This window comes from Marmota flaviventris, chromosome 13, assembly GCF_047511675.1.
Source record: "Marmota flaviventris isolate mMarFla1 chromosome 13, mMarFla1.hap1, whole genome shotgun sequence".
NCBI lineage: Eukaryota > Metazoa > Chordata > Mammalia > Rodentia > Sciuridae > Marmota > Marmota flaviventris.
Genome location: NC_092510.1, coordinates 88,375,156 through 88,395,187, shown reverse-complemented (window position 1 = coordinate 88,395,187; position 20,032 = coordinate 88,375,156). Strand labels below are relative to the sequence as shown.

Here is a 20,032-nt window from a genome sequence, read left to right as displayed (position 1 = left end):
TAGCATAGTGAGTGTTCATGGTATAAGTTAAATAAATAATCTCAAAAGCATTGACACAAGTTTGGATTTTCATCAAGGGCTCAAGCACTAGAATTGAAAACCAAACAGGAATAAAATATTTTACCAACCCACAGCTTTCCCTAGGATTGATCACTTTCTGAAACTATCCCTGTCAGAGTATTTTAAATAAAGAGACTGTCCTGTGATCTTCTAGGTTGTTTCCAGATTCTGAAACTCCTGTTTTATATTCTTCTGTTAAAAAAAATGCAAGCTTGAAATAAAGTTGCATTTTTTTTTTTGAGTGACAAAATTTTGGTGATCATTTATCTTAATGTTTACTCCATATGTGCAGGTCTCTGTGTACTACATGAGAGCTAATTATTGATAAGTTCTGTATGTGGTAGAGGCTGCGCTGGGATTGAATCCAGGTCTTATGGCTTCAAGCTCACTGTACTTTTCATCACCCCAGGCTCTGTCTCTGCTCCACTGCCACATGTGGAAACATCTGTCCCACAGTCACCCACACAGTCTATCCAGATTGCCTTCATTAGTCATTTAACACACACAAAATTCTTCCCAGTGAAGCAGTCTTTACCAGTTAGGCTTAAGTCATCATTACTGTTTTAGACAACACATGGGATTGATTGAAAATCTTGGCAAGGAGAAGCAAAATTGGCTTGAAGTGGTCAAAAACGATTTTCTGTGAGAAGGAGGGTACCCTGCTATTCCTCCAGAAGACTCCCTGCACAGGAAATTGCAGTGTTTTTTTTTTTTTTCAGAACTTGGTGCATTAATGTTTGATCCTGAATGACATAAAGTGATGGCACTAGAGTGAGAAAATGCTGAATCTGCCCTGGATTTTGCGATAGCTTCCCTTAGATGACTTCGAGTGATTCCAGGTCTCTGGATTTCGGTTACTTCCAGTTTTCATGCAACAAAACTTAGCTCCATGGTTTTCCAGGTATGTTCTGGGAAGACAGGTTTCCATAGCAGGGTCTCAGGAGCCACCTGCAATAGCAGATGGTAGACTGAAGAGAGGGTGCTGCATAAAATAGCATCAAGCATCCTCCTCTCCCACTTCAATCAAAGGAACTCTAGTTGGGTTTTCAGAACACTGGATTTTCTCATGGGATTTATTTAGGAGCAAAAATAACAGCTTTTAAGCACCTCATTTCCTAAAGTTCTAAGAGTGGGTATCTCTTTTTCACTCCCTGTCTTCAAATAGTATCCTAAATGGGAACATCAGATAAATTGCACATACACTCAACACGCCGTCTCCAGCAAGAGTTTTGAACAAAGCATGTTTTTTTTCTTCCAGAAAAACAAATGGATTCATGCAACTCCAATAACTGATTGAATCTTGCCACTCTGATTCCTCTCTGTTTATCAGCTCAAAATTAACATCTGCAAACCTGAACCCAACTTCTTTCTCTGAAAAACAAGCTTCTCAAAAGATTAGCTCCAGGCTCTATAAGAGAGACAGTTGAAATATCCTTCTCTGTTAACCAGCATCAAAACCCTAAAATTATACTTAACCTCTCTCTCCTCTTCAAGTAGCCAGGCAGATACTTTTAAAATTTCGTACACAGACGTCTTGAGAGATGCTTCTTATTGGGTATTGAAGTTACGGCAATAAACTCCCAAATATCTGCCACAATGCACCACTATGGTGAAGTGGTTCTCTACACTTTTTACTCCTCCACACAACCAAATTCTCATTAATTTTTTTACAAAATACAGCTCCTAATACCCACACAACTATGGAAGCTCAGAACCCTTGAGTTAAACACTAAATCTCTCCATCACCTTTCCTACCCTATATATCTACATTTTTTTAATGGAAAGTCATTATTTTTAATCCTGACAATTCACCTTGGAATACTGATTCCTCTGTTGTACCAGTTGTGAGAAAGTCCAGTGGTTTGTTTTCAGAACATATTATCTAGCCTTAAATGTAAAATTGGGATGTAAGAAAGGCAGCAGGAGGGGAAACAGAGCAAAATGAAGAGAGGGTGCTGCATAAAAAGAGCATCAAATTACACAAGACCACCATAGGCCATGGATGTGGCAGATCCAAAGTCCACACACCTGAACAGCTCCTTGACAAATGAGGTGTTGGAAAGGATCAGCCTAATCAACAGAGATAGAAATCTCCCTATTGAAAAATATTAACTTCAGAAATAAGAGCTGCATATATACTAGAATATATGCACCCCAAGAAAGCTTTCCCACTACAGGAGAGCAAAAGGAGGTGGGATCAACTAAAGCTATACTTCTTTAAATAACACAACAGGAGACAGCAAAATCTAGGCATTGTTTGGGAAGAGTGTATACTCCATAGCACTCTTCCCATGAAGAACTGGGTATGGAACCTTGCGTTCTAGAGGATAAAATGCTGTTTGTATCCAGTCTCGGTGAGCTTGCTTGCCAAATGTTGATGAGAATGATGATGATGATGATGATGATGATGATTTTAATAGCATACTCTTATGTAGAGGCAAAGTTTTCTTTGCTGATCTAATTTGGAATACCTGTGTGATTTCTACTGGACTCCCATATTTCTAACAGATGCAGAGAGGACATAATAACATGAATAAAGAATTATATGAGAAACAAATTAAATTCCATGTAAAGTCAGAAGGCTTCAGGATATATCCTCTAGTGTGAGAGGTCACCCCCCATATTGGTCCATGTCATGGTGTTGCTGATCCTATCCAAATCACAGGTGGAAAAAAGTCAATACTCTTTGAAGCAGTTTCAGTATTTTCCCACATTTCTGTGATAGTGTCAAAATAGAATGTATCTCTCAGAGTGTCCTCCTTTATTGTGAAGATTTAACTAGTGCTTTGTTTATATATTTATCACTTCTATATTGTCCCTTCTGAATGCACCATCTCTCTTCTACTTTAGACCCATATTTTTTATTTGAAAGAATGGTACAAATTAAAGAATTTAAGTGGATGTTTTGGTACAACTTAGAGTAAAGGTGAAGGTAACCCCAACATGGATGCACTGCCTTGGTGACGAGGGAAGTCACTTCCATGGCTATGGGGAAGTCACCTAAGACTTAGTTTTCATTCTCACTGTCTCCCAGGGTGTGTTTGTCAAAGAGAAAATCTGCCATGCCAGATTCTGGGGCTCTCATCTTGCACACCTTGGTTACACCATCAGCCAATTCTTTGATGGATTTCACCTGCTCAATCAGGTAATGAGTCTTAATGAAGTCACACAAGTGGGGGTCATTTTTCAGTGGCCAGTTTGTGCAGTGCCAGAAGTGACTGGCTCACACTTTCCCCCCAGTGTAAAGCATATTCTATTGTGGTTAGCCCACTTTCCCAGTCATCAGGGTCTGGTTTCTTGATATCCTGAAGGAAGATTCAGCCACCTCATGGTTCTGCAGCTTCATGAGTTTCTTGGTATGTTCCGTCTCCTGGTGAGATTGGTGAAGACAGTATTTGGAAAGGTTCTTCAAAGCCATATCATCCCGGTCAAAGTTGTAAGACATGGAGAGGCTTAGAGCTCGAGGTTGCTCTGGCAGTTGATGGCAGCCTCAGAGTCCTGGTTCTGGAGCACTTGCGAGGGGGATGCGGTCCTCATGGAGGGTGGCGCTGGAGCAGCAGCAGCAGCCTTGAGATGGTCCAAAGCAAAGGGCTGCTGGCTTTTCAGCAGCTGGCCGGCGTGGGAGTCCAGCGCAGGTTCCGTCCAAGCACTGTTGAAGCAGGAAACCATGGTGACTCTTGGTGAAGAATGTCTTCAGACCCATATTTTTATCTGTCCATCACATGTACTGTGTTCAAATGAAGTTCAGTGTGTGCTCTTGCTTCCCTCTCTTATCTTCAACAATCTTTGTGTTTCATAAAACCCACACACTAGATTCCTGGTAATCATCAGTGACTCCTGCATTGGTCAGGGTTTAAGGCAGGAAAACAGAATCTATATCAGGTAATTTTAAGGGAAATATTTAATATAATGGACCAATAATGCAGATGTTGGAGGGAAAGGGAAAACATGCTTAAAGGCTTCACTAATCATTGGAAGAACAAAGAAAAGGTTGAAGAAGTTGTTATGACGTACAGCATCAAAGAGGATGTTTCACAGACTTGGGGACTCTGACCACTGAGAAGACAACCCCGGCCAGCTCCCCCTGTTGCCTCTGAAAAGGATCAATATAAATGTTAAAGGAAGCTGGACTCTAGAACTAATGATGCTGCCAGAGTAAAATTCTATCTCGGGTCAATTCTGGCAAGAAGAGCATCAAACTAATAAGGAACAAGTCTCTTCTGCTCACCTTCTGCCTTCTCCTAGTGGTCCTTAGTGGCAGAACCAGGAAACCAGGCACGAGAAAATGTGTATTTCATATCAAAACCCAAGAATGGAACTCAGGGAAGGTAACCTTCACATCAAAAAGATCACTATGTCCTGTAAATCATCTCTTTGACTTGTTGGTAAACATTCTCACCTTCCCATTTCTTGTTGCCACACCCTGGGGCAGGCAATCACCACCCACCACAAGTTCAACTCTCCACATAGGCTTCAGAATTGTGTCTCTTTTTCTTCCTTCCCTCCTATCCATCACACTTACACTGGTTGTTTTTCTAACAACCAACTGTGATCTCTTATGGTTCCTTTACTGTATTAAAACATATGCTCTGGGGAACCTGAAATAGTCTTCTCTCCATCTCTGTTCAGAGAATGCTTCTGAAAAAGTTTATCACATATGCAAAGAACAATGATTTTTCCCCCATAAAACATGGTCACATTCTCTATTCTGGGGTTCAGTGTTCACTGAGCATTTACTGTGTGATGGATATAAAAAATCGTATTTTGTTTTGTGAGTCCACTGCTTTTACTAACATTTATTTTTCATGGAGTGGTTCTATGTTTTGCTTTCATTCTTGTTTTAGTATTTTGCTTATTTTTTTTTTACTTTCTACTATAATCTGCAGAGAACTTGGCATATGATAGATACTACAAGCTACTTGCTGGATGAATGGATGACAGATATGTGTATTTAATAAAATAGACTTTTTACTTGTTCCGCTGGATTTGTGCATTGTCCATACAGAACTCTCCAGTAGCTCTGGATCAATACTATTTAAGATGAGGTCCTGAAACCCATGTGTTCCTGGAATCAGGACAATTGAGAAAGAGTAAGGCACAGACAATACTGATTCCAAATCTTAGCTTGAGTTACGCTGAAGCCAATGAATTTGGGAAGAAAATTGAAGTTAAAGGAAGCGGGTGATCCACCAGAGTAGCTCACCCTTGGTACCCTTCTCCTTTCTTCTGAGAAACTGAAATTAGTTGCTCCCTCACTGTAACCCCTGCCTCCTCTCCATTTCCACCTCCTCATTTTTAAACGCTGCTGTTTTGGAGAAACATAGTGCAGTTCCAGCTGCAGGCACTAAATCATTGCTGTTCTTTGGACGTGTGCTGCAGAAGGGAGCCCCTGTGATGAATGGGGCTGTCCATATTTACATTGGGTGCGCAACAGCCGTGGGGATCGTCCTGTGCAATGAGTATTCTGGGCAAACTTGGCATGTCCCCACCCCACCACTCCCTCCCCAACCTTCTCCTTGCCCAGTGACAGTGACTGATTGGCCACTTCTAAGGAGAACTGCCCTTTGGAAGAAAGGAATCACAAAGTCCCCTCTTGTTGAAGCGTGCATGCACACACACAATTCTCATAACAGACACACTTCACACACACACACACACACACACCCTCACTATCAATCTGTTAGTGCCACATTCTTTTTGGCGATTTCATATTTCTTTCGATAACCTTACCAAACGACAAAAACTGCTGCTCAGGTGTAGTCAGGGAATAGAGAGAGGAAGAGCAACCTGTCTTCGAAAAAAGAATCTCTTATGGGCTTGTAGGGACATAACACTTTGACATGATGCATACTGCCTCATCCCCAAACTTATTGCCCAAGGCAAGTTGTGTCAAATACAGGTCATGCTAAAGCCCCGTGAAACCAGGGCTTTCTGCCTGTAGGCAATCCACCTTCCTGACTGTGTTAACTTGAATTCTGGTGCTAAAGAATAAAAAGACAAAGTGGAAAGAAGAATATGGATAGTAAAGATACATCCAATTTATATAGTTTTACAGAATCATTACCATCCCCATTTACATTTCAACAATTAGCTGTTAAAGCAAGAAGGACAGGTGTGTGTGTGTGTGTGTGTGTGTGTATGTGTGTGTGTGCATGTGTGTGTGTGTGTGTAATACATGTATGTGGATATGTGCACAGGAGACAGGCAAATACAGAAACCCAGATACAGAAAGGAGGTTATTTATTTAATATGAGGAAGGTTGGGCAAATTGGACTAATTTCATTAGCTAGAATATTTTAGACACAAAATATAATCTGGACTTCAGGATTTTAATCTTATACTGTACACTGGCAATTTCACCGTCTCTCATATAAACTGAACCTGATAAATTTCGCCATTTCATCATATATCTTTCATAGATCTCTTTTGGATCCAGGAGTTCTCAGGGGTTCTGAGGGGAGGACATCAGACACAGAGACAGATCATCATGTTTATAATGATCCTGTAGGTGAATCACATGCTTTACCCCGCCCTACATTCTGTCTCAGTGGAAACCAAAGAATCTTTCCTACGACAAGACAATTCCAAGTTTTCAGATGACTCATTAGGAATTTTTAAATTTCTTTTTAGAGCACGTAATTACATTGCTATTCTTAGTTTTCTCCTACATCTGTTTCAACCTGTTCAGGGACACTTTCTGTGATATGAGGCTACAGAGTCTATTACAATTGTTTCTAAACTCAAAAAAATCAGATCCAATTTTATAACATCTGGAAGAAAACATACTTTGTACATTATCAAACATTATAAAATGATAAAAAGATGGCAGAGTTATTAAACTTATTCTAAAAGCAATGCTTTCCTTTCTGTCTACCTAGCCACCACCAGCACCAAGAAATCCTTTGTGACTTGTGCCAGGACTCTGAGCCATGTCCACACACTAGATGCACTCTGGCTGCAAAACTCTTTGCATTGAGCCCTAGTCCGTCACTAAAGAACAAGGCAAAGTAGGGATGGTCAAGGGCTCAGGGGCCAGGTTTTTTTCTCTGTGAACTTCAGCAAGCTTCTTAACTCAGAAAACCTTACTTTCATTTGTGCAAAAGATTACTAATTTATCTGTATAGAGTTATTATAAGGGCTGCATGATATGATAAATGTAAAGAAATTTATACTGGGTATTCATTTAATAGATTATTTTTTCTTTTGCTTGTATGTTAGGATTTGTGAGGCAAGACCCTAGGCACTATGATTAAGAATCCAAAACACGAAACAAAACCAGCAAACAAGAGTGATAAGGGATTCATTTATCCAATAGTTTTAAGAAAAGTTGGGTAAGATGGGGTTTTTCATGGCAAGACATATTTTATTTATTTTTTATTTTTTTTAATATCAAATTTGTACCATTTTTATTCTGACATTCTTTTTATCTTATTAATTTTTTTTTAATTTTTTATTGTTGGCTGTTCAAAACATTACATAGTTCTTGATATATCATATTTCACACTTTGATTCAAGTGGGTTATGAGCTCCCATTTTTACCCCATATACAGATTGCAGAATCACATCAGTTACACATCCATTGATAAGACATATTTTATACTTTCATATCATTAATATCAAAGAAATATGTTATACACATCATCTTCCAAACCTACATGATTGTGAAACTCACATTTATTGGTTGTCATTAGAATGACAGTGCATTCTAAAAATTTCTATAATGGTAGGCATTTTCAGTATCTGTTCTAATTTATTTATTATGGTGACCACCAGCCATATTTGGCCATGGAATCTTTGAAAAATGGCTAGTGCAACAAATAAGCTATCTTACAATTTACTCAAATTAATTTCTAATTTAAGCTTTAACAGCCACATGTGGCTTGTGTCTATCATAGTAGAAAATTCAGACCTAGATGTAAGTGTCTCAGGAAACACTTTGGAAAATGCTGCTGTAGTACCAACAGCTGGTCAAACAGTCGGAAGTTGGCAAGGCCAGAAGGGGCAGGGTGGAGCAGGCAGGAGAGCTGTTGGCTTTACTCCGGGAAGAAAAAGCCATGAATAACAGCTACTAACCAGGTGGGTTCTATGAGAAGTTAATGAGGCTCAAGTCTCAGAGCTACTCTCTTGCATCAGTCCATCCAAGGTCCCAGGAGTTTTACGCCTGGTCATGTATTTTATTGTTAAAATACCAAAAGTAAAATGTTTTTAGCAATAATTGATTAAAACAGCTGTTTACACTCTGACTTCCCTTATGCAATATATCCACTTATGTTGAGAGGTACAAGGATCTGAATGTCTGGCTTCTTCCCCGAAATCATGTGCTAAAATCCTAACCCCTGAGGTGGTGGTATTTGGAGGTGGGATTTCAGGGAGATGACTAGGTCCTTAGAGTGGAGCCCTCATGAATGGGATTATGCCCTCATAAAAGAGGCTGTGCATCTTCCACAGCGTGAGGCCTCAGTTAGAAGGTGCTCAAAGTCAGGAACAGGCCCTAATTTGACCTCAATTCACTGACAGCTTGGTCTTAGTCTTCCTAGTCTCCAGAACTAGGAAATAATGTCCAAGGCAAACCTTTCAGTTTATGATATTTTTTGCTGTAGCAGGCCAAAAAAGGCCCAGTCAGATGGTAATATGTAGCATGAACACTTTTAGATCTGAATAAAGAGAAGGTGAGGCAAAGACACAGTGTTTGGGTTGAAGTAAACTCTATTTACATGATGCAGATTCTCTTTTGTAAATATTTAAGTTGTTTCTGGTCCGGTCTAGACACGACTTTCAGCAATGCTTTTTAATATCGTAAAGTCAAAAAGGATGTAAGATTATTTTTTAAGGAAAATCTAAAATGTTTTTTAATTTTATCTCTCATATTTGAAACAATGTTTCTAAAGAATTGCACAAGTTTGGTCAAAATCTTAAAATTTACATGACATTACAATAATTAATGAAGCCCAAAAGAACTTCTTTCCACTATCTTTCAATGCAAACAAATTTCAAGTAACATTATTAGAGAAAAGATCAAATTACATTTTATTCTCTCTTTAGAGGATATTAAACAAATTTGTCATAGAAAGACATGATCAAATGAAGCAAAAAAAAAAAAAAAAAACTAAAGAAAATTATTACACAGATATTTCAGAAAGTTAATTTGTAAATGAGATTTACATTGTTTAATGGATTTGGGAACTATAAAAATTTGAATTGACTATGAATGTTTTCCTTCTCTAACTAAACATTATTTTTAATTCTGTATTTTTAATTTTGTGTTCTTGTTTTGAAACAGGCCCATAAAATTCTATAATTTGGAGTTTACAGCAAACAGGTGCCATCTTTAAAAATTCTTGAGTTGGGAAGAACAAGAATCTGTGGGTAAGATCACCAGCAATCACATCCTGCCAGACAGCAGTATGAACAGATAGTCACTCAAAAAAGTAACTTTATAAGTGCTAAGGAAGCCAACTGAGAACCTTAGTGCTTGATTTTAACAAGGTAAAAAGAAAGGCTGCATTAAAAAGACAGAAAAAAAAAAGAGTTGCAGACATCAGCCCTTCTCCACCTATAAGGGGCCTGGAGAGAGACACCTCTCACTTGTGGAGGAGGAGGGCACTAAGTTTGCACTTCAAACCTGGTACCAGAACCCTCATGGTGAATCTGTGCATGTGCTTGACAGAGCTCCACACCCTTACTTTCAGACCAAGATCTGAACACGGAGGTGCTAGAGCTATGTTTCCCAACAAAGACACTGCTCCAAACCAGGTCCCCCAATACCAGGTGACAGAGCAGGAAGCAAGACTCCACTCACTGGAAAACAGGGAAAGAAATGTAGCATAGGACTTTGGGTTAGAACTCAGTTTTGAGCCAGCCACAATGAGACCCATCTCCAGTTGGAAAAAAGTCCCCATATCAAGGCCAGAGCTCATAGACATAGCTTCTAGACCTTCTCAGGCACCACAGTGTAGCCTGCATTCAGGTAGGGAGCTCAAGTTTTGGCCCACATCATTGCCATCCTTGGAGTGGACCTGGGGCACCCCTGAAGACTTTGCAGGTCCCAGTAGCTGTGAGAATCAGGTACGACCCAACTTATCAAGGGACTATTTTCACAAGTCACTCCCCTAACCTTGGGCAGCACAACTATCCCCAGGTTGGTCCTCACAGATGACATCTCTAAAACTAATCCAGCACCACGCAAATACCTGCATGTCCTGACAGGGTAGACTCAGGTTTTGGCCTGTGTCACTGCCAATTGCATTGTGTTCCTTAGTTCACCTCTGAGACTGGCAGGTCCTGAGCTTTGATACTCAGGAGTGATCCAGCTTAGTTAGCATGAGCCTTAGTGGCCAAGGGACTGACTTCATCGACACAAGCTCAATCTTGGACAACATAGTATGAGGTAAGATTTCATTCACTGGACAGATCCTAATGGCATCCATTTCCAGGGCAGTACCCATGGGCAGAGCCTCTGGAACGGCCCCTGGTGCCAGGAGAAGACAGATAGCTGGAGTCTGTTAGTCTTCTAATCTGGCTAGCATCACCTGCAGTTGGCTGTAGCAGTCTTGAGCCACAGGTCCTTCCCATAGCAGTGTAACACTGAGCTATGATACACAAAACCAGTGCAACACTCATGTGCCTTAGGGCCATGTGAGTGTTGCACTGGTTTGGGGGAGGCTATGAACTCAGATTATGACAGATTTGTGGCACCTTTGATCACAAGATGGTGTAAGCTAGTCCCTGTACGGTGACTCAAAGCAGAGTTAGCAAAATCCCACTGTCTGGCCACTGGCAAGTGAATGGGGTCTAGGAGTGTGGACCTTCCCCAGCACCAGGGACAGACTTAGGAGGATTGACTACCCATTTCAGGGACTCCCCCAGTTCTTGCTGAACAGCATCTAATTTTTAATTTTCTCACCATAAATAAATGATAAATGCTTAGAAGCTAAATATGTTTAACCTGGGTTAAACATTACACAATGTAAACTTTTATTGAAACACATGGTACCTTATTATTATACACAATTTTATTATAATTGTACAGATTAATGGGATTCACTGTGATATTTTCTTACATGCACACATTGTGTATTGATCCTATATATCTACCCTTCTACTCTCTTATTTGTATCAGTTTAAATAAATTTGATTTAAATTTTAAATAATTATGTCATCCTTCAGCCAATACTAAGAAGGTAAGGTAGATTATTGCAGTGAATCTAATCTTCCTACTGGTCCATGGAGAAGACTTTATCATTTTAATCTATCAATTCTGGAAGTGAGTTTGGGTTTTGCCTAAGTTTATAGAATTCATATGTAGAATGATTGAAACTCAAACATGAGAAGACACCACTTCTGGCTAGGAGTTGGAAGGTAGCAGTAAGCTGTTGCTCCTGTTGGAACCACTGGCCATGGGGCACAAATCTAAGCAGTAACATATTTATAAAGTGATAAGGTCTGGCACAGTGTTGTGAGCCTCTAATCCCAGCAGCTTGGGAGGCTGAGCCAAGAGGATCGCGAGTTCAAAGCCAGCCTCAGCAATTTAGCAAGGCGCTAAGCAACTCAGTGAGACACTGTATCTAAATAAAATACAAAAGATGACTGGGGATGTGGCTCAGTGGTTGAGTGCCCCTGAGTTCAATCCCTGGTTCCAAAAAAAAAAAAAAAAAAAAGAATAAATAAGTGATCAGAAGTGTGTGGAAGGTAAAGGGTGTAGAAGAATGAAATTCTAGGGACAAGAAAGCACTCCTCATGTGAGAAGAATTGCTGCTCTCTTCCCTAAGGGTGTTTTCTGAGCTGCCTCACTGGACAGAAGGCTTGCAGAAGGCAGACAGATTCTTCCCAGGAAAAGAAAACCAGTGGAAGTTTTCATAACCACATGGGTTAGTGTGAAGAAATCAAACCTGGGGGTGCCACAAATTTTAGATGGATTGTCCCCAGGAGATCTGAAGAGTTATGCAGGACCATAGTAAAGTGGGGTGCAGCTGAAAAATCACAGTAAAATTGCATGGGATCTTTCAGTACCTACGGGACAAAAGAGCATTTGCTATTTTTCTCTTATTGCCTGTTCCAATGCCTCTGTTGTCTTCCATTGTGTAACAACAAACAATTTGCTTTTCACCTCTGTGCATTAATTCTGTTTCTGGCAATCTCAAATGGTGGCACTGTGAACTTTCAAGTGTGTGTCTTTCGGATGATCCGGGGCTTCATCTGTGCTGGGGATATATCCAGGCCTGGGATTGCCAGGTTGAGGGGATATGAAGTCATTCTACTTAACAGGAGGGACTGATTTTCAAAAAAATGATTATCAACTCTACTAGGGGCACAGCTGACTTAAAACCACAAAACACATTTACATGTATCTAAATCTATATTTATTTCTCTTTGTATATCTATGAAAAGATGAAGAGAAAGAGGGAGTTCATATGGAGATAAGAAAACAGAAGAGAAAAAGTCAAGAGACCGGAGAAAAGAGAAATGCAAAGAAATGAACAGGGCAGTGGGTAAGAGAGAGGGAGGAGACCTAAGAAGACAGGGATAATGTTAACTAGAAATACAGAATAGATGGAGACAAGGAGATTTTAGAAAACATCAGTGCATACTTAGACACATTTTTTTTTCTCCCCTAATCACAGAAGGCAAACATATTTCTGGAGAGATGCTTTTGTCTGCAAGGTGTGTGTGTGTATTTCTTATTCTTAAATTAGTTGGTGATTTTGATGGGTTGAGCATGTTCTTTTAAGTGTGTTGACAGTCAAAAAGAATGTGCATCTGAAATAAACATATTTCAAGTATTAGAAGTAAACAAGGAGTCAGTGTCTCTGCAAGACAGGAGGAAAGGAGAACAACAGTGACAACAGAATGTAGAGGAGGAAGTTTATAGCATATAGGAAAGAAAAAGAGTTTTATAGAATTACAGTTAGGGGTGAGAGCTGGGCATACACTCCTGTGCTGAGTGATGGAGGCCCAAACCCCAACTTCTAGCCTCCTTCTCAACATGGGTTACTGTATATGATGCATACACCAAATTGGCTTTCAATTCCACACTAATTTGGACTGATACTATGTAGTCTTAAGAGGCTCTTATCCAATCCTGGAATGTCCATCACAGAAAACTAAAAAAGTTACTTTTTTCTAAGCTTTAACTTTACATATGAGAAAGATGGAGGCCCCCGAATGAACATAACTTGAGGAGACACTACAGTGATGGTATATGATTTCTTCTCCGCTGCTACAAAGCACCATAGTTCCAGCTGACCTGCTGGTTTGGGCCATATTTCTTCCCAGCAGGATATGTGCATCTGGGGTTGCTGTTGCTTTGTTAATTTTTTATTGTACTACATTTAACCTTGTTCTGTCTTCTCCCCCTGGTCCCAAGTAGCATGCACTCCCAAACAAGGAAGCAGAGTCATATATTCTTGATGCTTTTACTAGGAGGAATAGTTTGGGTTCAGACAAAAAAAATATTCAGATAGAATTATAAAATCTAAAGATGCAAATGGTTTTGAAAAAGCATCAAGTCCCTTATGTTAAAAATGAGAACACTGACCAAGTTTACATAGATGGTATGAAGTTGACAGCTAGATTAGAATTCAAGCTGTTTCACTCTCAAGAAATTTGATATAAACCTCAGTTTAAGTTCTGAATTAAGGAGTATTCTGATGCAGTAGAAGGAACACAGGTCTTGGATTCCAGCCTCAAAGAGCTTAGTAATATACCATAATGTAGCATATGCCCTAAATATAGCCACTTTACTGGAAATGCCAGGTAACCCTGGTAAACTGTAAACACTACCAGAGAAAGTTAAGTGAAAGGAGCACTAATGTAGTGTGTGTATGTGATGTGTGCATGGGTGTGTGTAAAAGAGAAAAAGAGAGAGATTGATTCAAGCCAAAGGCAGAGTCCCCAGCAGATGCCAGATATACAAAGAACACAGAGGACCAGGGGTGGGGGGCGGCTGAGAAACACACTGTTCTGACTACACGTAGTTCCTTGTCTGTTGGGGAGAACATCAGCAAAATATTTGAGGGCAGAAGCAGAAACTAGAGAAAATAAGAAAATCAGGAAGCAAATGACAGAGGAGGCTCATCCAAGCTAGAAAAGTATCAGCATCAATGGGCTTTTTGGAGATGGAGTCAGGATGACAGAAGGACAAAAATCAGATAACTTTAAAAAGGGGGGGGGACCTCACGCATGTTAAGGGGTGCTGCAGACTGATGAGGAAGGACTGCCCACAGACAGCTCCTTTCCCTGTTCCTCCCTGGTTCCCTAATACTGTGCCGTGTGCACACAGAGATAAAGCAGTCTCTTTTCCACTTCCTTCTCTGTGGGCTTCATTTCTAGTCACAGTCTCAGCTGGTTAATTCTCTTTTCTCTGAGATCAGAGATTAGATATAGCCTGGATTTATGGCTGGAAGAAATAAAAAGAACTATTCCTATCAAGGATTCAAATGATTAAATATCCCACTGCAGAGATGCTTTTAACTTCCCATATAGTAGAATTTCACTGGCTTCAGACACTAGGGCTGGTGCTACCCTGGAGCTCTGAGTCAGGGAGAGCAAAGACAGAGAGCTGGGGATGGAGGCAGCAAGGAGATAAAGAATGACCAGGAATGAGAAACAGAGATGGACTTGGAAATGGAGTGGGGAGAGACTGCCACAAACAGCAAAGACAGGAATTGAAAATAAGGAGACATGAGTGGCATTAAAGAATCACTAATTCTAGGAGCTTTGGACTGAAATTGGAAGGATTGAACCAATCAAAGAGCAAAAGTAAAGACAGAAGAAAAAACTGTTGTGAACATGTTTTGTATTCCACTCCCAGGATAGTTTATCTTTGGTTTGTATTTTCATATCTGAGAATTCACCATTCCTATGTTATTGAGTCCTAGAACTCAAACTATGGAACATCCATTTCAAAAGAATGTTTTATCTAGATGTTGCATGTTGCAACCTGGTGGCCCCATTCATATTTTGTTGGGCTAAAATCCTTACTAAACGTTTGTTTGCCCATTGCATTTTGCATACAAATCAGAAATTCAAGTTTCCCCCATAAACATTACAAGACCTAGTAATGCCTGACTCTTCTGCCCACACATACTGGGAATAATTATTTGCAATAATTATTTGCAATTTTTCAATCCCCCACCCTTTGAGGAAGAGCAAGACACTCTCCTGGTTCTCCTTGTCCCCACCTGACCTCTCCTCTGATGCCTTGCCCTGCAGGCATTTGAGCAGGCTCTTCAGGATGTGGTCCAACCACTCTACACCATTTCCCCAGCCCCCAACAGAAGCCCACACGTACACTGCATGCTTGAGAAAACAGAGGGAAGGCCAGCCAAGGGGCCTTCCAAGGTCACACAAGGAATTCCTGGCAGAGATCAAAGTACAGTCCAGCTCAATTTCTTTTGTCCCTGTGTCAACTGCAAGGCTCTTGGCAGCCAGACTTTCCAGACTGGTGCTCTGGTCACAGCTCAGTCTATCAAGGCATCCACAAACCTGAAATTTTGCGCATCTTGGCTCCTTGGCCTTAACGTTGAGGTTCCACAGTCCTCTGATTTAGAAGGGGCCTCACAGGTTTCCTGGGCAGGTCCTCACATTTTTCAGATAGATGGAGGTCCCAAGTGTCTGTTCAATTTGCTCGAATCAAACTGTGCACGAAAGAGGGGGCCCACATCAGAGTCCAGCCCCCCTCCTCCTCACCTCAAGTCACAGCTCAACACCTGTTCCAAGCTCCAGCAACCCCCTGGGGGGGGGGGTGGAGTTTGACTTCACTTCCTCTTTAGGCTGCTTCCCAGATCTGAGACCCAAATATAATTTCCAGAGCCCTGGGGCGCTGAGCTCCTCTGGTTTTTAAGTTCATGCTGTGCCTCTGCTAGTATTTTCCCCTTTGATCCCTGGCTGACATTGGTCCCAGTCCCCATCTGTCTGACACCTTCCCTTCTCCTCCTCCTCTTTTTATTCCACTAGATTTAATTTTACCATGATTTCCTCCCAAGTTTTCTAATTTAATGTGAAGTCGACTCTGACCCAGTATTATTTTCCTTGTCCCTTCACTGTGGCACTCACCATCTGTCCCAAGAATTTAAATGATTCTATTTTTCTTTGTTTTCTTCCATCTGTCTCTCTGCTTCCTCCTTGGCTCCCTAACCCTCCCCATCTCTTTGCCTTCCACTATCTCTTCCTCCCTTCAGGTGTATGTCTTTCTGTAACTTACTCACTTGTTTTCTCTGGTATTTTCTCCCCCCCCCCCTTTTTTTTTCCCTTGCTGCCTGTTTTCTCTATTTTTGCCATAGTCTCTTTACTTTTTATGTCTCTTCTCTCTCTCGCTCTTTCTCTCTCTCCCAGGGATTGAACCTAGGGCACCTAACCACTGAGCCACATCCCCAGCCCCTTTTTATATTTTATTTTGAGACAGGGTCTCACTCAGTTTCTGCTGTGGCTGACTTTGAACTTGCCATCCTCTTACCTCAGTCTCCCAAACCTCTGGGAGGCATGAGCCACTGCACCGGGCTCCTGTCTCTTCTCTTGATGAATTCTCTCACTCTGGTTCTGGCTCTGACTCTGTCTTCTACAGAATAAAGATCTATTTATTTTCTCCAGGAGACATGGAATAAGTGTCAGATTTGTGAAGAGAAATAGGAAAGCAAATCCTTCAGCCCCAATCCCCCCTACTGATGCGGACAGGTGGGCACATGTGCCCTACTAAATCGTAGTAGCTTCTCTACCTTGGGGAAAAAATATTGCCTTTCTCTAGCTCAGATTTTACAGTGGGCCTTAGATGTCTTCTCCATTTGCACTTTGTGCCTCTCACTGAATTAAACAGGAATGAGATTCAGCAAACCTGGGATGGAATCTACGCCTGTCTGGTCATAATGAACCTTTGAACAGACCAGATAGACCATCAATCCTTTCCACCATTGCAAATCATACAGCCTCAAAAGGATAATGATGGAAGGCTAGGGAGATAAGAAGTGATATCATAGAAAAAAAAAAAAAAGAGTGTGAAATATATTTTAAAAACACCAAATTACTTTTATCTATTATGTCTTCTTTGTATTTTAACAAAATAATTCATACTCTATGAAAAAGAAAACCGAAACATTGGGAAACTGGGAGAAAGTAAAAGACACTGCAGGAAAAAAGAGGAAAATAACACCTCACCTGACTTTTTACTAGTGAGACATAAAGGGCCAAATTAGAGAAGAAATGGAAACCAGTATACAAAGTTAAGGCTTAGATTATCATTGTTCATCTTCTCTTTAATTCCCATGTATAAACACATAATAGTAACAGGTTTTTCAAAGTCTAAGATGCTTGGATGTCATAATTCTCATAATTATATCTGAAGAACAATTCAGAGTTTAGGAAGAGGGCTTCTCACAGATCCAACTTTGTTTTATTCATGGCCATGGTCCTACAGCAGAAGGGGGTAGATTCTATGTTTACAAAGCTTAAATTTTCATGCCTCTCATTTAAGAGGCCTTCCAATGCTAGGTGAAGGTTGATAAGGTTATTGAGTAGTTTCTGAATTCAGTGCTCCAAACCTCCTGGATGAAACAATATGTAAAATAAAAGTCAGTTTGTAAACTGCCAAGTGTCCTCAGCTCCCAGACAGTTGGAGATGAGCCTTCCGAGAAACTCAAAGGAGAATTTGCTGCACAATGATTATATCCTCTGTCATTTATAAAACCACAATTTTGCAGGGACTTACATTGTGTTTTCACTCACTATTCATGACTTTAATATCCCAATATTTGCATGTGAAGAAATTGAGGTTCAGGAAGGTTAATTGATTTGCTGGGGTCAAACAGCCTATAACTGGTAGTATTTAGTTCATCCAGGTCAGCCTGCTCAAAACTTATTTTTTTTTAAAGAGACAGAGAGAGAGAGAGAGAGAGAGAGAGAGAGAGAGAGAGAGAGAGAGAGAGAGAGGATTTTTTTAATATTTATTTTTTTAGTTTTCGGAGGACACAACATCTTATTTGTATATGGTGCTGAGGATGGAACCCAGCGCCACATACATGCCAGGCGAGCATGCTACTGCTTGAGCCACATCCCCAGCCCCAAACTTATTTTTTTTCTCATAATACCACACTGACTATTTTCCAGGGAATTGATGTAGGAATAAAGGTTAAAATATGACCTAATATCAAAATATTTTTTTCTCTTTTTAGTCAGTCACTTTTCTTGTCTCTTCTGTAAACAGTTCGTCAGCAGAGTAGGCAAATCCTTGAATGAATGGATGACAGCATCTTTACTGAGACCACTTATCCTGGAGGAGATGGAATGGCTCTTCCCAAGGCAACTTCAAGTTAGATGATTGCAGGTGAATTTGGGAAGGGATGTGTTGAATGCATCTTACAGAGAGGAAGAAAAAAATTCCACTTATTAAGTCATCTTCCTCCTATCAGGACACCTGCTGGATTACAGTCAAATTGCCAATGAATAAGTAAAAGCTAATTTCCATAAAGTGATTTGCCATCCTTTATTGGTTCCTAAATCACCCTCTGGTGAGCTACTGCATAGAGGGATGCTGGCTAGTGTTAACTGGTTTGAAGTCACCCATGATGGCAAGCAGGAGCCCCCAGTGCCTGGAAAAGGGGATGCAAATAAAGGGCTCAAAATTTGGTGGTTTGGGAGGAAAAGCAGGCCCCCTGGAGTTGACTGATGTTAGAAGAGCACAGGAAGTTGTAGAAAAACCCAAAGACATGAAACTGATACAATAACTGGTGGAATTAAAAGCACCTTTGAGAGAGCTGGCTTTGTAATTTTTAAGCAATAGATACTCCACAATAATGCAAAGAGAAGGGGGAATTTCTGGCTCATTTCTTTAGCCACCATCAGCTCTGCAGAAGCTGGAAGAGACCATAAAATCATTTAGATTAGTAATCTGGCTAAGTTATTTTGTGACCCAGACTTTAATTTAATTTTAGCTTTTAGTGTTTTTTTTTTAAGCTCATTCAGAATCCATTTATTTTAAACAGATAAAAGTGAAGCTTCTTTAGCTATATAGGCAATGGTTTTTAAAAAAAAATTTGTTTGAGGACAATTGCATATGTCAAAAGTTTACATATGCATTTTCTTTGACAAAACAATTATTCTTCTGGTATTTTAGCCTTCAGCAAAACTCACACCTGCACAAAATATTGTGTAATTTTTGCATTATTGCTTATTCTATCAAGAAGCAAAAACAGCGTATCCATAGAAGAAAGTTCAAATAAATTGCTGTATCATTTTTTAAAGAAATGAACAAAGTTCATATGAGCTAATATCAGAAGATATGCAAAATCAGTTTTTGCTAAATAAAAAGTTTCAAAATATAGATAATACATTATTATCATACAATGTATATTGAAAACTCTCTCACTCCCAAGTATGTTAACCTTTATCACCTACTTAGTAAAATATAAGCATAAAAAGTAACTTAAGAGGGTTGGGGTTGTAGCTCAGTGGTAGAGCGCTTGCCTAGCACGTGTGAGGCCCTGTGTTCGATGCTCAGCACCATGCAAAGATAAATAAATATTATAAAGGTATTGTATTCATCTACAGCTACACAAAATTTTTAAAGTAATTTTACTAAACCATAACAGATTTTGTATTTATGGATTTATTTATTTTTTTTTTATTTTTTATTTTTTTTAATATGGAACACTTCACAAATTTGTGTGTCATCCTTGTGCAGGGGCCATGCTAATCTTCTCTGTATATTTCCAATTTTAGTATATGTGCTGCGGAAGTGAGCACTATTTATGGATTTAAATCGATTTTTTTTAAAAAATGTTTGAGCAAATTTATACTTTTGTATTCCTTCTTTGTGTGTATTGTTTTCATAATTTCATGACTAAATTTTTTACTTCACATCTAAGTTTTTTTCTGTTTCAATTGAGTTTCTTTTTTTGTAGACTCTGTTATTTTATTATGGCTTCTATTGTTTCTCTGTTCATTTCAATGCTTATTTTATAATCATTCTCAGATTATCCTATTA

The 20,032-nt window shown here is 39.8% G+C and overlaps 1 non-coding gene and 1 pseudogene across 1 annotated transcript; both read right to left on the bottom strand.

The window, feature by feature from the left end:
- Positions 1 to 3,067: 3,067 nt before the first annotated feature.
- LOC114093192 (ferritin heavy chain pseudogene) lies at positions 3,068 to 3,597 on the bottom strand (annotated as a pseudogene).
- Positions 3,598 to 19,684: 16,087 nt separating this feature from the next.
- On the bottom strand, positions 19,685 to 19,791 carry LOC114100971 (U6 spliceosomal RNA). The gene has a single exon (XR_003584186.2). It is a non-coding gene; the product is annotated as a U6 spliceosomal RNA (small nuclear RNA).
- Positions 19,792 to 20,032: the final 241 nt, after the last annotated feature.